Genomic DNA, 12,976 nt, shown 5'->3' with positions numbered 1-12,976 from the left:
AGAGTTTCCGCACAAAAAATTCCGAAGCATTACTTTTCAGCATGTGGCAACGGCCTTGCCGCAGTGGATACTCCGGTTCCCGTCAGATCACCGAAGTTAAGCTCTGTCGGACGTGGCCGACACTTTGATGGGTGACCATCCGGGCCGCCATGTGCTGTTGCCATTTTTCGGGGTGCATTCAGCCTTGTGATGCCAACTGAGGAGCTACTCGACCGAATAGTGGCGGCTCCGGTCAAAGAAAACCATCATAACTGTGGTGTCACCGCCAGACACCACACTTGATAGGTGGTAGCCTTTAAATCGGCCGCGGTCCGTTAGTATACGTCGGACCCGCGTGTCGCCACTATCAGTGATTGCAGACCGAGCGCCGCCACACGGCAGGTCTAGAGAGACTTCCTAGCACTCGCCCCAGTTGTACAACCGACTTTGCTAGCGATGGTTCACTGACAAAATACGCTCTCATTTGCCGAGACGATAGTTTAGCATAGCCTTCAGCTACGTCATTTGCTACGACCTAGCAAGGCGCCATTATCAGTTACTATTGATATTGTGAATCATGTACCGTCCAGACCGACGTTCACCATTAATGGATTAAAGTTAAGTATTCCACCAGCTACGTCCGTTTTTCTAAATTCTAATTTCCTTGTCCTGTTCCAGACCTCACGCGAGCCTGCGTGAGCTAAAACGCGTGCCTTTCGGCCTCCTCTAGTAACACGGTGTTGGCTCTGCTGCCAACCAAAACAATAACGACCGGGAGAGCGGTGTGCTGACTACACGCCCTTCCTGGCCGCATCCTCAGTGAGGATGACACGGCGGTCGGATGGTCCCGATGGGCCACTTGTGGCCTGGAGACGGGGTGCTTTACCTTTCAGCACGCCCTCCTAGATGTAGACGTCGATATCAGTGCCGCCTGTGACAGACGAGGAAGTTTCACACTGCCATTAGTATATTGTTAATGGACAATCTGCTCAACTGCTTTATTGATGGTATTGGGTTTTCGTGATCGATTTCGAAATTACATAATTTCATTTTCCTATCTGCTTGTGGCAACCAAAGTAGACCAAAATACTGAGTACGTAAGGCGGTCCTAGAACCAATCACATAAAAAATCAGTAGTGTGTACTTAATATGAAGGCCAGAGTTATGAACCAAAACATTACGAACACCTGATTACTAGTGTGTCGGCGCAACTTTGGAACCCAGTACAGCATCGACTCTGCGTGGCATGGATTCGAAAAGTTCTCGTTAGGTATGTGGCAGCAGATGTTTACGCACAGCTCACCCACTTACTGTAAATTATGGAGCAGTGGTTCGTAGGCGAGGAACTGGCGCCAGACAGCGCCCCAGATGTGTTCCAAAGGGTTCATGATTGGGCGAATGTGTTGGCCGAGACATCAGCATGACTTCACTATCAAACTTCTCAAACCACCGGGACAGAGGATGCCATCGCCGTCGGGAACGACAGAATGCGTGAAGGGTTGGGTTGATTTGGGGGAGGAGACCAAACTGCGAGGTCATTGGACTCATCGCATTAGGGAAGGATGGGGAAGGAAGTCGGTCGTGCCCTTGCAAAGGAACCATCCCGGCATTTGCCTGAAGCTATTTAGGGAAATCACGGGAAACCTAAATTAGGATGGACGGACGCGGGACTGAACCGTCGTCCTCCCGAATGCGAGTGCAGTGTGCTAACCACTGTGCCACCTCGCTCGGTGCATGAAGGGATTTAGGCTGTAAACAATAACGTTCACGTAGTCCATAGCTGTCACTGTGCCTTCGATTTCTACCACAGGTCCGGTAGAAGCATAGATGGATGTCTGCCATAGCATAATACGGTCCCCACCGGCCTTTGTCCTTTCGCCTCGATGACAGCGTATCCGAAAACTACGCGACCTTGTGTAACGAGAAACGTGATTCATCCAACCAGGGAACGCGTTTTCACTCTTGACTGAGTATGTCGTTCGGTCAACATGGAAACAAGTAGGAGCGGTCTACTGCGGAGATCCACATTCAACAACTGACGCTAAACAGCGTCGTCCGAAACATTTGTGACTGTACTAGCATTCTATTCCGTCGTCAAATCTGCCACAGATCGCCGCCTATCCTGCTTTACAGAGCAGCGTACCTTCGATCTCCAAGTTCTATGATGAGGCGTGAACATCCAAATTCTTTTCACTAACGTGGGGCTTCACTGTCGTTCAACTACTTTTCATAGATGTTGACGATAGCAGTATGCGATCATCCGGCCATCTTCGCCGTTTCCGAGATGTTCATTCCCAGGCGCCAGGCCTTCAAAATATACTCTCGCTTATGTCACTTGATTTCCACATTCGCAGCTCGGATCGTCGCTAGAATGATACCCACTTGTCTCTGCTCCGCTTGTACAGCGTGGTCAATAATATTCTGAAAAGCTTGTGTGGGTGCTGCACGGTAGATTGTGCTGGGAAATAATTATTAATAAAAATTTAGATACTCTGCGCCGTTTCCGAATAAATTAGCATTGAAGTTAGCCAGCCAGGCCGTTACGCCCGCAAACTCAAACGGCTCGCCAGAGACAATGTCACCAAACGTGTTCTTCGTTTTGTTTCGTAAAACCATACAAGACAGCGATACAAAAATTACATATGAGACGGTAGTAAGGTGAGAAACCGAGCCAAAGGCTGAGCTGTCTTGTGCGGTATCATCTACACTATGAGAGCAACTGATACTAGTTGTATCTGGCGGCCGGACGGTTTGGTCGAGCGGTTCTAGGCGCTTCAGTCTAGAACCGCGCGACCGCTACGGTCGCAGTTTCGAATCCTGCCTCGGGCATGGATGTGTGTGATGTCCTTAGGTCAGCTAGGGTTAAGTAGTTCTAAGTTCTAGGGGACTGATGACCTCAGATGTTATGTCCCATAGTGCTCAGAGCTATTTGAACAATTTTTTTGTATCTGGCGGGCCGCTTCAATTTGTGCACACAACGGCATTATTGGCTACCTTCAGTGCTAATTAACTCGGATGCGTAACACGTCGAAGACGGTGTTAAGGCTCGCGGTGGGCAGTTTGTTTTGGCTGATCAGTGAAGAGTAAGCCAAGTTCCATGCCAGCCTAACGAAGAGATGAATTTGTATGATTTCTAAATCGAAATCGAATTAAATACCACACATGAAAACACTTCCATGAATGATCGAATAACAGTATTTTAATGAAATACAGCTGAACGCCCCTCAGGTTCCATCCATGAAGGTGAATCATTCTCTCTCTCTCTCTCTCTCTCGCTCTCTCTCTCTCTCTCTCTCTCTCTCTCACTCACACACACACACACACACACACACACACACACACACACACACAAACAAACAAAAGCGCGCGCGCGCCCCACCACCATAACGTCGTGGATACGGGGATAAAGGGGGAATGGGCAATGTCGACTGCCTGTAACGCCGATAAATAGATTACGGGAGAGGCGCTGAGCAAGGGTATGCGGCGGCCCTTGCAGACAGGAGCCAGTGTCATTCTGATGGCGCGTGTTGCGGGCAGTCAGCGGCCGGCGTGGCCGCGTTACGCAATGCGTGCCGGGCTATTCGCGTCTGTGTGTTCTATTAACGCTGCCGCCGCAGTCGCAGCCACACTGGTTGAGAGCTGTGTTGCCGACACGCACCTTCGTGGAAGGCCGCCAAGATCCCCGTGTCGTGATACCGCGGCCGTAATCGCGATGACAACTTCGAGCGCCAAACGAGAGCTTTCACTTGTTCGGTGTTCGCATATGACCACCATGCAAAACTGCTGCGATCGGTGTAAAAGCGATGCACAAGTGCCGCAGTATAGCAAAATCGTAAAGGCCACTAACATTATCGTCCGCAGAAATTTGTCCGGAGGGACAAGACTCTTAGACTGCCATTTTCTATATAAATGCGTTGTTCAGTTTCGATAAGGTGTCATACCATAAGAAATAAATTTTATATGTGACACATAAAACTTATTGCAACTCGGCCAACTGATCATCATCCATTCACTCCCAGATCTGTATGAGAATACTGTAATGAATAAAAACTACTCCAGATTCCCTCCCGTTCCTCGCGGACGCCCTAGACCACTAGATAACACCCAGACGAGCCGCTGTGCGTAGATACGGCTTGCAATACGGAAAACTGAAACGTTTTAGGCCTGCCACGCTGAATGAAACCGTATCAACAATATTTTGTTTCTCTTATGCTAGTGCATGTTGGATAAGAAGAACACCGATAAGCTCAGTACATTGTGTAGGAGGGAGACTATTAATTTGCCTGTCGGGAACCCCTGTCCGGAAATGCTAAGCCATGGCACTTTGAGGCATCGAAGTTTGGGAACGGCAGGGTCAAAGCTTCTTCGTTTCCTAATTAGCTGTGCAACCAATTAGCTATCAACGTTAAGTGGACGCACGAATTACACCTGTGGAACGGCACTTTGTTGGACACAACGGTAAACTGAAACTTCTCGGTAGACAAAAACTGTGTGCCGAGACTCGAACCGCCTTTTCCGGGCAAGTGATCTGCAGAATGAGCTATGCAAGCACGGCCTTCACAGTTTTACTTTCGACAATACCTTTATACCTTCCAAAGTAGGGGGAGGGGAAGGAGGAGGAGTCGTGAGCCATGCTTGGATAGCTCAGTCGCTAGAGCACTTGCCCACGAAAGGCGAAAGTCCCAGGTTAGAGTGGTCATCTGGCACACACTTTTAGTCTGTCAGGAAGTTTCAAATCAGCGCACACTCCGTTGCAGAGTGAAAATTCATTCCGGAGCAACACCGTAGACTGCGGCTAAGTCATTTCTCCGCAATATTCTTTCTTCCAGGTGTGCTAGTCCCGTAAAGTATGCAGGAGAATTTTGGTGAAATTTGGAAAGCAGTAGAAGAGGAACTAGTGAAAGTAAAGTTGTGAGGGCTGGCGGTGAGTCGCCCTTGGATAGATCAGTCGGTAGAGCACTTGCCCACGAAAGGTAAATGTCCCAGGTTAGAGCGGCGTCCGGCACACAGATTTAATCAGACAGGAAGCGTCAAATCAGCGCTCGCTAAGCTACAGAGTGAAAATTCATTATCAAGACAGAACCCATATACATAAATTCATGATTTGGACGCTGAGTGGCGTGCAGCGTAGAGAACATTTCGATTATGGTAATGCTTCGTGTATCACGTCTTGTTAAAAAATTCAATTAAAGCGTTAGATCATGCAACGAATTACTGTTCATGCTGTAAAACAGCCGCCGGCCGCTGTGGCCGAGCGGTTGTAGGCGCTTCAGTCCGGTTTAAGTAGTTCTAAGTCTAGGGGACTGATGAACTCAGATGTTAAGTCCCATAGTGCTTAGAGCCATTTGAACCATTTTTGTAAAACAGCCGCTTGTTACTAATTCTTTGCTGCTAACTTGATTAGCGATGCACTTTCCAGACAGCGTTCACATATACTATCGGATGTACCAGCAAAATTTTATCATTGTACGACACATACGCAGGATATATGATGTCGTCAACGTTTGAGCTGTGTGAAAACTACATTGCACATCGTAATTCTCAAGAGATATCGGTGAAATACGTATACAAATATATGTTAAACATATGTAAAGTATATATGACATGTGCGCACGCAGGCAAAGGCGCGGCTAAAAAGCTCTTTCTAAACCCCTAGATCGATTTCAACCAAACTTGGTACACATATCTACACTCCTGGAAATGGAAAAAAGAACACATTGACACCGGTGTGTCAGACCCACCATACTTGCTCCGGACACTGCGAGAGGGCTGTACAAGCAATGATCACACGCACGGCACAGCGGACACACCAGGAACCGCGGTGTTGGCCGTCGAATGGCGCTAGCTGCGCAGCATTTGTGCACCGCCGCCGTCAGTGTCAGCCAGTTTGCCGTGGCATACGGAGCTCCATCGCAGTCTTTAACACTGGTAGCATGCTGCGACAGCGTGGACGTGAACCGTATGTGCAGTTGACGGACTTTGAGCGAGGGCGTATAGTGGGCATGCGGGAGGCCGGGTGGACGTACCGCCGATTTGCTCAACACGTGGGGCGTGAGGTCTCCACAGTACATCGATGTTGTCGCCAGTGGTCGGCGGAAGGTGCACGTGCCCGTCGACCTGGGACCGCACCGCAGCGACGCACGGATGCACGCCAAGACCGTAGGATCCTACGCAGTGCCATAGGGGACCTCACCGCCACTTCCCAGCAAATTAGGGACACTGTTGCTCCTGGGGTATCGGCGAGGACCATTCGCAACCGTCTCCATGAAGCTGGGCTACGGTCCCGCACACCGTTAGGCCGTCTTCCGCTCACGCCCCAACATCGTGCAGCCCGCCTCCAGTGGTGTCGCGACAGGCGTGAATGGAGGGACGGAAGGGGATGTGTCGTCTTCAGCGATGAGAGTCGCTTCTGCCTTGGTGCCAATGATGGTCGTATGCGTGTTTGGCGCCGTGCAGGTGAGCGCCACAATCAGGACTGCATACGACCGAGGCACACAGGGCCAACACCCGGCATCATGGTGTGGGGAGCGATCTCCTACATAGGCCGTACACCACTGGTGATCGTCGAGGGGACACTGAATAGTGCACGGTACATCCAAACCGTCATCGAACCCATCGTTCTACCATTCCTAGATCGGCAAGGGAACTTGCTGTTCCAACAGGACAATGCACGTCCGCATGTATCCCGTGCCACCCAACGTGCTCTAGAAGGTGTAAGTCAACTACCCTGGCCAGCAAGATCTCCGGATCTGTCCCCCATTGAGCATGTTTGGGACTGGATGAAGCGTCGTCTCACGCGGTCTGCACGTCCAGCACGAACGCTGGTCCAACTGAGGCTTGCCAGCCGTTCCACAGGACTACATCCAGCATCTCTATGATCTCCATGGGAGAATAGCAGCCTGCATTGCTGCGAAAGGTGGATATACACTGTACTAGTGCCGACATTGTGCATGCTCTGTTGCCTGTGTCTATGTGCCTGTGGTTCTGTCAGTGTGATCATGTGATGTATCTGACCCCAGGAATGTGTCAATAAAGTTTCCCCTTCCTGGGACAATGAATTCACGGTGTTCTTATTTCAATTTCCAGGAGTGTACATCTACATCTACATCTACATGGATACGCTGTAAATCGCATTCAAGTGCCTGGCAGAAGGTTCATCGAACCACCTTCACACTTCCCTATTATTCCAATCTCGAATAGCGCGCGGAAAGAATGAACACCTATATCTTTCTGTACGAGCTCTTATTTCCCTTATTTTATCGTGGTGATCGTTCCTCCCTATGTAGGTCTTTGTCAACCAAATATTTTCGCATTCAGAGGAGAAAGTTGGTGATTGGAAATTACTTACTGTGTGGAAAAAATTCTGTTGGGGGAGGGGAGGAAATTAGAACCAGCAACTTTTTAGCGGGATGGGGGTGATAACGTGGAGAGAGAAGAGGGGAGGAAGAAATAGACAGACAGAGGGAGGGGGAAGGAGGAGATAGATACAGGTGTGGGGTGGAGGGGATGGACAGTGAGATGGGAAGGGAGACATGGACAGAGAGAGGGAAAAGGATGAGATGGACAGACAAAGGCAAGAGGAGGAGATGGACAGAGAGAGGGGCGAGGAGAATACGGACTGTGAGAGACGGGAGGCGGAGATGGCGGAGGAGGTGGGTAGAGAGATGGGAAAGAAGAAATGGACAGAGAAATGGTAGTGGTGATTGGCAGAGAGAGGAGTGAATAGGCGGTGGGCAGAGGGGGAAGGTGCAGATGGACAGAGAGAGGGGCAGAGGAAGATGGACAGAGACAGGTGGAGAAGAAGATAGAGAGAGAGTGGGCGTGAACGTGGATAAGACAGGAGTGAGGAGGATATGGACTAATGAAACACATCCGGGCTCCGGTCGCAGATTCGAATCCTGCCTCGGGCATGGATGTGTGTGGTGTCCTTAGGTTAGTTAGGTTTAAGTAGTTCTAAGTTCTACGGGACTGATGACCTTAGACGTTAAGTCCCATAGTGCTCAGAACCATTTGAGCCATTTGAACACATCCGGGCAACGACCAGTACTCAGCTATTTATCTATAAAATTAGAGTGATGTGTTGAGGAACGGCATATATGAATATTTTAGTAAAGAATCATAATAAAACTCTAAAAATTAGACTGACAGACTTTTTTACGCTAAAAAGTTGTGCTTCGGAAATAAACTGCAAAAGTGACTGTCTGTAGGAAACGTAGACAGAAAAGGTTAAGATTAATTTATTTTTCTAAATCCGATGTCCTACAATGTCTATGGAAAGCTCTTATCAGAAAAAAGACAGGTTATTGGGACATTCGATACGGCCACCAAGCATGAATGACTTAGCGCTGGCTGGCCGCTGTGACCGAGCGGTTCTAGGCTCTTCAGTCCGGAACCGCGCTGCTGCAACGGTCGCAGGTTCGAATGCTGCCTCGGGCATGGATGGGTGTGATGTCCTTAGGTTAGTTAGATTTAAGTTGTTCTAAGTCTAGGGGACTGATGACCTCAGATGTTAAGTCCCGTAGTGCTTAGAGTCATTTGATTTGAACTTAGTGCTGCATGGAGCAGTAGTGGAAAAATAGTGGAGGCGGACAGAGACTACATTAAACAGAACAGAGTAGAGGATGTTAGGTGCAGCAGTTACATGGAAATGAGAAGATAGGACAAAATGGAGCGCAGCGTCAAAACAGCCCGCAGACAGATGACTTTAAGAAAAATGACAACTTTGGTATCATGCTGTTTATAATACCACACCGACGACAGGTAGCAAAGAGGGGTGTAGGTGGTGGAGACGCGATATGCCTGGTTGTCTATCGTTTTAATTGTGCAAGGATTAGACGTAAACCCGAGTTTTCAATTTCCTCTGCTAATTTCTTAGTGATTTCCTCATATTTCTTTGAGTCTTTTGAAAGTATTACAGCTTTGTTTGTATACTGTAACTGATCGAATTTTTCTTCCGAAATATGAATCTTAACAATTCAGATTAAAATTGAAAGAATTTTTTGAAGTTAATAAAAAATGTTTATGTGAACTGAAATAACGTATTTATAGAATGTGCTGATGAGGAAAATTTTCCGAGGGCAGTATACTTCGAATAACTTATTTCATACTAATTTATATGTAGGAGCCAACATAAACAAAAATGATTCCTTTCAGCAAAAAAATTGAAAGTAGCAATCAGTGGTGAACTCGAGAAGTATTCTTTGTTTCATTTATTTGTTTATTTATTTATTTGTTTATTTTCGCGGGGAAACATAATTGCATAAATCACTATCATTTCGAACAAAATATCAGCCAAATATTAGCACATTATTCTACTGTACGTCATGAATTTTACGAATTCAAAGAAATGTAAAATTCTAGTCCTCGAGTAGTTTTAAAGTTACTTTATGAAGTTAGACGGTAGTGAAATAATCAGATGTATTTGTGTGTGGAACTATAGGCGTTGACAAACATATGAAAACACCAAAAACACAACATATTACCATGCCTAATACGGTATTGGAAACCTGTTGGCATTCAAAATAGCTTCCAGTCGTTTCGGAATCGGTAAATACAAGCCCTGTATGGTTTTCAAAGGAATCGTATATCATTTTGTGTGTGTGAATTCCTAAGGGACCAAACTGCTTAGGTCATCGGTCCATAGACTTACAAACTACTTGAACTAACTTATGCTAAGAACAACACACACACCCATCCCCGAGGGCGGACTCGAATCTCCGGCGGGAGGGGCCGCGCAGTCCGTGACATGGCGCTTCAAACCGCACGGCCAAAAAATGGTTCAAATGGCTCTGAGCACTATGGGACTTAACATCTATGGTCATCAGTCCCCTAGAACTTAGAACTACTTAAACCTAACTAACCTAAGGACATCACACAACACCCAGTCATCACGAGGCAGAGAAAATCCCTGACGCCGCCGGGAATCGAACCCGGGAACCCGGGCGTGGGAAGCGAGAACGCTACCGCACGACCACGAGCTGCGGACCCGCACGGCCACTCCGCGTGGTCATATACAGGGTGTTACAAAAAGGTACGGCCAAACTTTCAGGAAACATTCCTCACACACAAATAAAGAAAAGATGTTATGTGGACATGTGTCCGGAAACGCTTAATTTCCATGTTAGAGCTCATTTTAGTTTCGTTCTTCCACCTACGCTCAATGGAGCACGCTATCATGATTTCATACGGGATACTCTACCTGTGCTGCTACAACATGTGCCTTTACAAGTACGACACAACATGTGGTTCATGCACGATGGAGCTCCTGCATATTTCAGTCGAAGTGTTCGTACGCTTCTCAACAACAGATTCGGTGACCGATGGATTGGTAGAGGCGGACCAATTCCACGGCCTCCACGCTCTCCTGACCTCAACCCTCTTGACTTTCATTTATGGGGGCATTTGAAAGCTCTTGTCTACGCAACCCCGGTACCAAATGTGCTCGTATTGTGGACGGCTGTGATACAATACGCCATTCTCCAGGGCTGCATCAGCGCATCAGGGATTTGATGCGACGGAGGGTGGATGCATGTATCCTCACTAACGGAGGACATTTTGAACATTTCCTGTAACAAAGTGTTTGAAGTCACGCCGGTACGTTCTGTCGCTATGTATTTCCATTCCATGATTAAAGTGATTTGAAGAGAAGTAATAAAATGAGCTCTAACATGGAAAGTAAGCGTTTCCGGGCACATGTCCACATAACATATTTTCTTTCTTTGTGTGTGAGGAATGTTTCCTGAAAGTTTGGCCGTACCTTTTTGTAACACCCTGTATATCATTCTTCCGGCAAAAGAGCGGCAAGTTCAGCTAATGATGATGGGGGTGGATAGCGATCACGCGCCATTCTCTCCAAATTAGACCACAAAGGCTCAATAATATTGAGGTATTATAACACTGGTTGCCAGAGGAGGTGCGACAATTCATCCTCGTTCTTACAAAAAAAGTCCTGAACAAACATTATCGTGTGGCATGGGCCTGATCAGCCAAACTGGTCACATAATTCTTGTCCGTAACCATGGCCCATGGAATACGATGATATGACTGTCCAAATCATCACCGTACCCAGCCATATTTCCCTCCACGAACATAAACTCGCCCAGAAATTGTAAACAGTGTGAAACAAGCCTCATCCGACCAAATGACTGTCTTCCATTACTCCGTAACCGAAGTTTCAGGGCTTTGGCGTCACGTTTTCCCCTTAGGGGCATTTATGTCACTGATGCCGCGCGGGATTAGCCGAGCGGTCTAGGGCACTGCAGTCATGGACTGTGCGGCTGATCCTGGCGGAGGTTCGAGTCCTCCCTCGGGCATGGGTGTCTGTGTGTTTGTCCTTAGGATAATTTAGGTTAAGTAGTGTGTAAGCTTAGGGACTGATGATATTAGCAGTTAAGTCCCATAAGATTTCACACACATTTGAACATTTTTTTTATTTTTTATTTTTTTTATTTTATTTTATTTTTTTTGTCACTGATGTGTGGTTTTGGAATCCCTACTCGCCCTGCAGTTTCCAGCTTCTGGAGCTCCCTTCGTGTTGTTAAAGTGCTGACAGAGTTCGCGACTGCGTCATTCCGTTTTACAGTAACTTCCACACCTGTCACCCCCTTGTTATACGTCACTATCTTCTTCAATGACCGTCTGTCATAACCACTCAACTCACATTTTCGTCAGCGTTGTAACTTAGCGGATGATGTTTTTCCGCTTTCCCTGTGTGCTGCATAAACTTTGATAAGGTGCCTCTTGAAAAACCAAACTCTTCGGCTACCTTCCTTAAGGAAGCACATACCTTACGAGCACCAACAACTTGTCCACCTTCGAAACCAGTTAGCTTCGACAAAATGCAATTGCGACGACTCAGAAGACGGTTCTGACCATGACTGACACTTGCATTGAATTGAGGACACTGCACAGGTGCTGTTCGTCGTCAAATACGAGGGCTATTCGAAAGTAAGGTCGGATCGGTCGCAAAATGGGAACTACTGTGAAAATCATAAATGTTTATTTGCAACAGTTAACTACAGCTTCCAGCTACTTCTCTACACAGTCTAGACATTTGTCGTAGCTTTGGACCAACTTTGCAGTACCCTCGTCATAGCATTATGTGCTTTCCTCCAATTCTCTGTGCTGGTCTACAGTTTGATGTCTGTAACAAAATGCTGTCTTGGTAGCCAGCTGCTCTGGGACCGAAAATGAAACATGGGAAAGCCAATTATGGGCTGTCTTTAGGGTGAACGAATACTTACCGTCGAAAACGCTGCAGGTTCATCTCTATTGCCCCATGCATGGCGTGGTCGAAAATTGTCATGAAGAGGGAAACGCCTGACAGTTACATTATGTGTGTTGCGTGACATCAGGCGAAATCTCTCACCACGCCCTCATGCTTGACGTGAGACAAAGTGTTCTAGGCATCTTTACGTGCTCACTGTGCTTTCCGAACTGGAAACAGCGACGTGACGCAATCGATGAGTATACTAGTGACACTGCCCAACACATCTGATTTTCATTGGGGTTTCCAAAAAAATGGTTCAAATGGCTCTGAGCACTATGGGACTTAACAGCTGTGGTCATCAGTCCCCTAGAACTTAGAACTACTTAAACCTAACTAACCTAAGGACATCACACACATCCTTGCCCGAGGCAGTATTCGCACCTGCGACCGTAGCAGTCGCGCGGTTCCGGACTGAGCGCCTAGAACCGCTAGACCACCGCGGCCGGCATTGTGGTTTTCATTTCGCACCCAATCGGACCTTACTTTCCGATTAACTCCCTTACAACGGCGCAGACTACATGCTTGACTACCATCTGCATCTATTTTCAAGCATGCCTTTCTCGCTGTGTCTCCATATTTTTGTGCTACTCCTATATATGTACGCCATTACCCATTCTGCCAGCTGCAGTTAGGCAATTCTAGGCACGTAGTATGGTGGCTAGTTATTGAAACACTTCTTCAAATTCTAATAGAGACTTGTCATTTCGTAGATGGTCACTGTTGGGATTT

The 12,976-nt window shown here is 47.3% G+C and overlaps 1 protein-coding gene and 1 pseudogene across 2 annotated transcripts in view; one reads left to right on the top strand and one right to left on the bottom strand.

The window, feature by feature from the left end:
- Nucleotides 1–12,976, bottom strand: part of LOC126471209 (b(0,+)-type amino acid transporter 1) — a 591,197-nt gene that overhangs the window by 219,279 nt on the left and 358,942 nt on the right. The gene's annotated exons all lie outside the window — the stretch shown is intronic.
- LOC126472072 (5S ribosomal RNA) lies at nt 46–163 on the top strand (annotated as a pseudogene).

The sequence above is a fragment of the Schistocerca serialis genome, chromosome 3 (assembly GCF_023864345.2).
Source record: "Schistocerca serialis cubense isolate TAMUIC-IGC-003099 chromosome 3, iqSchSeri2.2, whole genome shotgun sequence".
In the NCBI taxonomy this organism is placed as follows: Eukaryota; Metazoa; Arthropoda; class Insecta; order Orthoptera; family Acrididae; genus Schistocerca; species Schistocerca serialis.
The sequence above is the reverse complement of the archived record's forward strand: the minus strand, read 5'-3'. Positions and strand labels throughout refer to the sequence as shown.